This window comes from Gobius niger, assembly GCF_951799975.1.
Source record: "Gobius niger genome assembly, chromosome: 11".
NCBI classification, from domain to species: Eukaryota; Metazoa; Chordata; class Actinopteri; order Gobiiformes; family Gobiidae; genus Gobius; species Gobius niger.
Genome location: NC_136862.1, coordinates 2,850,546 through 2,857,634, shown reverse-complemented (window position 1 = coordinate 2,857,634; position 7,089 = coordinate 2,850,546).

Genomic DNA, 7,089 nt, shown 5'->3' with positions numbered 1-7,089 from the left:
AAAATGACAAAAATGTGATAAAAAATTGACCAAAAAATTGACCAAAAAATTACAAAAACTTGACAAAAAATGACAAAAATTTGATTAAAAATGTGACAAAACTTCACTAAAAAATGACAAAAAATGTGATAAAAAATTGACAAAAATTTGACAAAAATTTGACAAAAAATTGATTTTAAAAAATGACAAAAATGTAATAAGAAATTGACGAAAATAGTACAAAAATTTGACAAAAAATGAAAAGTTACAAAAGTGAGTTGAATACCCAACAAAAAAATGATGGGAAAAAAATCTGATGACGTGAGGAAAAAGCTCCTCTCGGTTCAGGCGGGAGTTAAGAGATTAAAGGGAAACTATAGAATCTTTTTTTTTTCTGCAAGATGTACTTTTTCTTTCGAAGTGCCTGATTTATTGAGCTTTGAAATATGGTTCACATTTTTCAGTCGTAACTTTATCCAAAAACTCAAAAATGTTGTAAATGTAAACCTGGCTTTATTCATCAGACCATTTGTTTTACATTCATAAATAAAAAGAATGAAAACTTATATGAGTCTACATTTGATTCTATATTTTACTATAATCTACAGGAAATTGTTCATATTTGTATCTGAAGGAGTTCATTAACCCCTTAACTCCCACCTGAACCGAGCACATTTTCTCCAGTTTGGCTTTACCCCAATCCAAAAGCTTCTGGAAAAAAGCTGTGAAAATAGCAACAAAACTGAGACGAAAAGTGAGAAAAAATGTACGAAAAAGTGACAAAAAATTGAGAAAAAATGTTTAAAAAAATGACAAAAATATGACAAAAAATTGACAAAAAAGTGAGAAAAATTTGACGAAAAATGGAAAAAAAATGGCGAAAAAGTGACAAAAAATGTACAAAAATGAAAGATATTGACAAAAATTGACAAAAAAGTGAGAAAAATTTGACAAAAAAATGAGAAAAATGGACAAAAAAGCAACAAAAAAGTCACGAAAATTTGACAAAAATGAGACGACTGCCCAACAAAAAAAGTGATGAAAAAAAATCTGATGACGTGAGGAAAAAGATCCATTTAGATGAGTTTTGTAGATCTTAGCTTTCAAATGAGGTGTTACACTGGCCTACAGGATTTAGGTAAAGCTGAACTGGAGAAAATGCTCTCGGTTCAGGCGGGAGTTAAGAGGTTAATTAAATCTCCATTTTGAATTGTTTTCTAAATTTCGATATTTGTTACTGTATCTACAGATGAATCCAAAGTTGTGTGAATTTGATTGTGACTTTTTATTTTCATGGCACTGATTTGTTTTTGTAAATGAACTCTGATTCTCATCATCATCAATGACACGTGACAGTTCAGCTGATGTTAATACGTTCAAACCCTTTGAAACTGTCCCACCAAAATATCCTTTTCAATATATTCTAATAGGTATTTGTTGTGATAGGCTAAAGCATCGCATCGAAAACCATGTCGGCCAATCACAATACTTTACACTCAACTCAGTTATGGAAATAAAATATGAATGTTTCTTCTGCCATTTGCACCTTTAATCAATATTCCACTTATTTATATTTAATAAATACATTCTGGAAACTGGCTCCACGCGCTCTTTCTTATTAAATAAATGTGGGTCAAATATCACAGTTCATAAATCATACGTGCTGTATTTGTCAATTTTTTGTCACATTTTTTGTCACATTTTAGTTATTTTTTTGTCATTTTTTTGTCAATGTTTTCTCACTTTTTTGTCGCATTTTAGTAATTTTTTATCACATTTTTGTAAATTTTTGGTCAAATTTTTGTCACATTTTTGTTATTTTTTTGTCATTTTTTTGTCACTTTTTCGTCAATTTTTTATCATCTTTTTCTTGTCAGTGTTTTCTCACTTTTTATCACTTTTTTGTCATTTTTTTCGTCAAATTTTTGTCATTTTTTGTCACTTTTTGGTTATTTTTTTGTCATTTTTTTGTCAATGTTTTCTCACTTTTTTGTCGCATTTTTGTAATTTTTGATCACATTTTTGTCATTTTTTTGTCATATTTTTTGTCACATTTTTGTCAAATTTTCAGTCAAATGTCAAAAGCCCGATGGGACAGGTTTGTTGTGAGGTGGTGGGACACGTATTGGATTTTTTTTTTTTTAATCTTCCGGAAAAAAGCTGTGAAAACAACAACAAAACTGAGAAGAAAACAATGATGGAAATGTGACAAAAACGACAAAAAATTGACAAAAAAAATGACATAAAAATGACAAAAATGTGACAAAAAGTGTTTTTTTTTTTTTAAATGTGATAAAAATTTGACTAAAAATGTGACAAAAATGTGACAAAAAAATGACAAAAAAGTAACAAAAATGAGTTGAATACCCAAATAAAAAAATGATGGAGAAAAAAATGTGATGATGTGAGGAAAAAGATCCTCTCGGTTCAGGCAGGAGTTAAGAGGTTAAGCTTTTAGATTTGGGTAAGGCTCGGTTTCGCTCGGGGGTAAGGGTAAGGTAAAGTGAGGGGCCAGACCGGTGGCCCGAGAGCCAGTGGCCCTTCTGTGCTCTTCCAGAATGGACATATGGCCAGTCCGCCCCTGCATGCAATCGTTTTGTTCTCAGTCTCTGCAGATGTTTGCAGAGGCCCAAACATCTGCAGGACCGACCATCGGACAGGTGGCCGCCCCGAGGCAAACCCGCGCGCAAATCGTTTCCACATATTCAAACAAAGTCAGAAAGCTGGAGCCCCACTCCCCCCGCCCCCTCGGGTCAGAGAGACCAGGGGGGGGGGTAACGTGGAGGAGCCCCACACCTGAGCGCGCTCTCACACACGCCGGGCTGAGATGAGAGAACGGTCCAAGAGCGCGGCGAAGACGCGGCGGGAGAAGGAGAACGGGGAGCTGTACGAGCTGGCCCGGCTGCTGCCGCTGCCCGGGGCCATCACCTCCCAGCTGGACAAGGCCTCGGTCATTCGCCTGAGCAGCAGCTACCTCCGCATCCGGGCGCTCTTCCCCCACGGTAACGCCGGGCTCCCCTGCGGCTTCACCCAAATCTAAAAGCATCTTCTTCCAGATCTGGGCCAGAGCAGCGCCTCATTTGAAAGCTAAGACCTACAAAACGGATCGAAGATTATTCTCGCGTTTCCGTCACTTTTTTGTGGTCTTTGTTGTCGCGTTTGTGTCACGATTTCGTCGATATTCTGCTGCTTTTTTAACCTCTTAACTCCCGCCTGAACCGAGAGGATCTTTTTCCTCACGTCATCAGATTTTTTTCCATCATTTTTTGTTGGGTATTCAACTCATTTTTCCGTCAATTTTTCATCACATTTCTTGTCAAATTTTTATTAAATTTTTGTAGTTTTTTGGTCTTTTATTTTTTTTTTTCGTCAATTTTTTTATCAATTTTTTATCTTTGTATTTGTCACATGTTTGAATTATTTTGTCACATTTTGTCACATTTTTGTCTTCTTTTTTTGTCATTTTTTGGTCAATTTTTTGTCAATTTCTTGTGACATTTTTGTAAATTTTGTGTCAATTTTTTATCACTTTTTGTCATATTTTTGAAAAATAAATGTCACATTTTTGTATTTTTTTGTCATTTTTTTGTCTATTTCTTGTGAAATTTTTGCCACTTTTCCATCCATTTTTCATCACTTTTTTGTCAATGTTTTCTCACTTCTTTGTCACATTTCCATCATTGTTTTCGTCTCAGTTTTGTTGCTATTTTCACAGCTTTTTTCCAGAAGCTTTTGGATTGGGGTAAAGCCAAACTGGAGAAAATGTGCTCGGTTCAGGTGGGAGTTAAGGGGTTAAGGAAGCTTTTACATTTTGAAAAGTTGTGCTTGTAGATGTAGGTTAAGTGGGGTTAAAATGTGTCATTAAATCAGCCTGAAAACACACTCGTTTCTCTTTAGTTTAGACACCGACATATTTGCCGCCTTATGATTCATTTTAAAGGTAAAACCACTTTAAAAAGGCCTCCGTCATCCGCCTGAGCAGCAGCTACCTCCGCATCCGGGCGCTCTTCCCCCACGGTAACGCCGGGCTCCACTGCGGCTTCACCCAAATCTAAAAGCCTCTTCCAGATCAAGGCCAGAGCAACGCCTCATTTGAAAGCTAAGACCTACGCGTTTCCGTACACTGCAAAAAGTAAATATCAAGCATTGTCTTAAATGACTTGAACTGAGGAAATGTTTCTTGTTTTGAGCGGTTTTCACTCATTCAGACACTTTTCCTGATCAGACCGAGTTTACTTTGCTTGTTTGAGGACATTTCAGACCAGTTCTAGGGTAAATCTCGCTTGAAATAAGAAAGTAAAATTGCCAATGAGATAAGACCAATTTTCTTACCCCATTGGCAAAGAAAATGACCTGAAATAAGAACGAAATGTATCAAAACGAGTCAAACATCTCAGAACAAGTGAAATAATCTCGGACAAATGCCCAACAACTTCTTAACTTGTCAAAACAACTAAAATGTGGATTATTATGCTCAAATTGAGATGTTTATCTGATCGAGTTAATTACCTTTTGCAGTGTACGTTGTTGCCGCGTTTTTTTTCACGTTTTCGTCACTTTTTTTGGTCACGTTTCTGTTACTTTTTCATCACTTTTTTGTGGTCTTTGTTGTTGCGTTTGTGTCACGTTTTCGTCGATATTTCACATTCACATTTGGTCATTTTTTGGTCATTTTTTGTCCATTTTTTGTAATATTTTGTCAAATTTTTATCACATTTGTGTAATTTCTTTAGTCATTTTTTGTCCCTTTTTTTTTTTTCGTCAAATTTTTTGTAATATTTTGGTCATTTTTGTGTCAAATTTCTATCACTTTTTGAATTTTTTTTGTCCGTTTTTGTCATTTTTTCATCAATTTTTCGTCACTTTTTTGTCACATTTCCATCATTGTTTTCGTCTCAGTTCTATATTTTCACACCTTTTTTCCAGAAGCTTTTGGATTGGGGTAAAGCCAAACTGGAGAAAATGTGCAAATCAGGTGGGAGTTAAGGGGTTAAAATGTGTCATTAAATCAGCCTGAAAACACACTCCTTCTCTTTAGTTTAGACACCAATAGATTTGCCGCCTTATGATTAACTTGAAAGATAAAACCACTTTAAAAATGACTTTTATTGACTCGGACATTTGTACAAACAGATAAAAAGGCTGTAGACCAGGCGTCTCAGACATGCGGCCCGCGGGCCAAATGCGGCCCGCGAGGTAATTTTTTGCGGCCCGCGAGATAATTACTTATTTATATTATATGCGGCCCGCCGGTAAATCACATTAAACACATTAGAACTACATTTCCCATGAGGCACTGCGCGGTAGCGCCAACGCTGCTGCGGACGCGAGAATGTAAACATCAGACAGGGGAAGGGAGATGCGCCGCTGTCCCTGAACAACAGCGCGTGGTTCCAGCAGCTACATCATGGATAAGTTAAGGCTTATTTACAACCTTAAACACGTAAAACAAGCGGCGGTGGGCGCGGGGCAGGTGAAGACAGGCCTGTGTTTGTGGATTATAAAGTTTTTCCAGCTGGAGCTGAGACTGACCAGACGAGTGAGAATCATGGATAAAGAGGTTGAAGAGCAGCAAGTTCTACGACTGATCCTCAGAAGATCGAGTGCACAGTGAGTGCAGTGTTTTTATGTTTATTCTGTGGAGTAAAGTCAGCCCTTATTGTGCGGCTGTTGCACGGACTTGTCTGACATGAAGCGCGTGCGTTTGTTGATGCGTTTGCCCGTGTTACACGTGACAGGAGCGGGGTTGAACTGGTGTGAATGTCCCATAGACTGAAAACACTATTGCTATTCTTCAGTTTATGGACAGGCCTGAGCTGGTCTATTCACTTTTTGTTTAACCCGATTTGGCGAGAGCCCAACGAGTCAGGGGCGCACGGCGGAGCGAGATCTCTCTGCTCCGCCTCCAACCCGGTGTGAGCGGCAGGCGATCCTGTCCACATTCGCCCAATTCTTGGCAGATTTTTTGACAGAACGCGACAATTCCCAATAACCCGCCACCGCACGCAGCAGTGCGGGAGCATATTCGTGACCGTGCGTAATTATTCGTGCACGCAGCAACAGTTCGTGGCGCGTGAAACCTCTACCAATTCCACTCACATTCGTGATCCTGGGCCACGAATGTGGATTCGTGGCATTCGTAACGCATCGTGCCCATGTGTAAACCCAGCATTAGGACATTGCAAAGCGAACACATTGCATTGCATAGTGTTTAAAAGCGTCACAACAGTAAAGTGAGGAGCCTTTTCTCTCCATCTCTCTCAGAGCTACATTATCAGGTCAATGAATTTAATCTTTATTAAGGACACATGTGGGAACACATGATCCATAGTTACATTAAAAATAGAGAATATGGAAATGTATTAAAATACTGCAAATAATTACAGCAACATTGACAATAAAAAATATAAGCCCTATCAGTTCTGACTGTCGGTCAGAAAAAGGCCTGAGGTCAGAGGTCAGTGACTCCACATTATTTACATGAGGTGAATCTCACTGAGTTGATCTCAGACACACCAGAGTCTGGAAAAGTGTCCAAGTCCACACATTCATCGATGTATTTATTATCTGACAGGGTGAAAATTAACACAGAGCAAAACAAGTTTGAAGCTGATGCTTTTTGCTGGTGCTCATGATCAGCTCCAGTCCCTGGTCAGGCTTTTCTACATTAAATTAAAATGACATTTGTACATTTTGCATTTCTTTAAAAGGCTCACAGAGAAACTGGACCTGACTCCTGAAACATCACTGATGCCCAGAACCAAAATGGGATTAATTACACAAAACTAATTGTCTAAGTCTGTAATTTCAAATTTAGAAGCTCAGCAAATGTTTGGCTGATTGGAAACATCTGGAAGCTTAAAAATGTGCAGATAGGTCATGTATAGTCTATTTTAAGTTATATTATAGCAAACAATAAAAAGTTGCTATATCATAATTGACTTAATATAAAAGGCTTCGTCAGTTGCGGCCCCCGACCAACACTGGGTTCGCATTTTTGGCCCCCAGTCCAAATGAGTTTGAGACCCCTGCTGTAGACGGAGAGCAGGTCCCGCTCGGCGTCGTGCCAGTGCACCATCACTGCACTGACCTTTAGGCTTCTTCTGACCC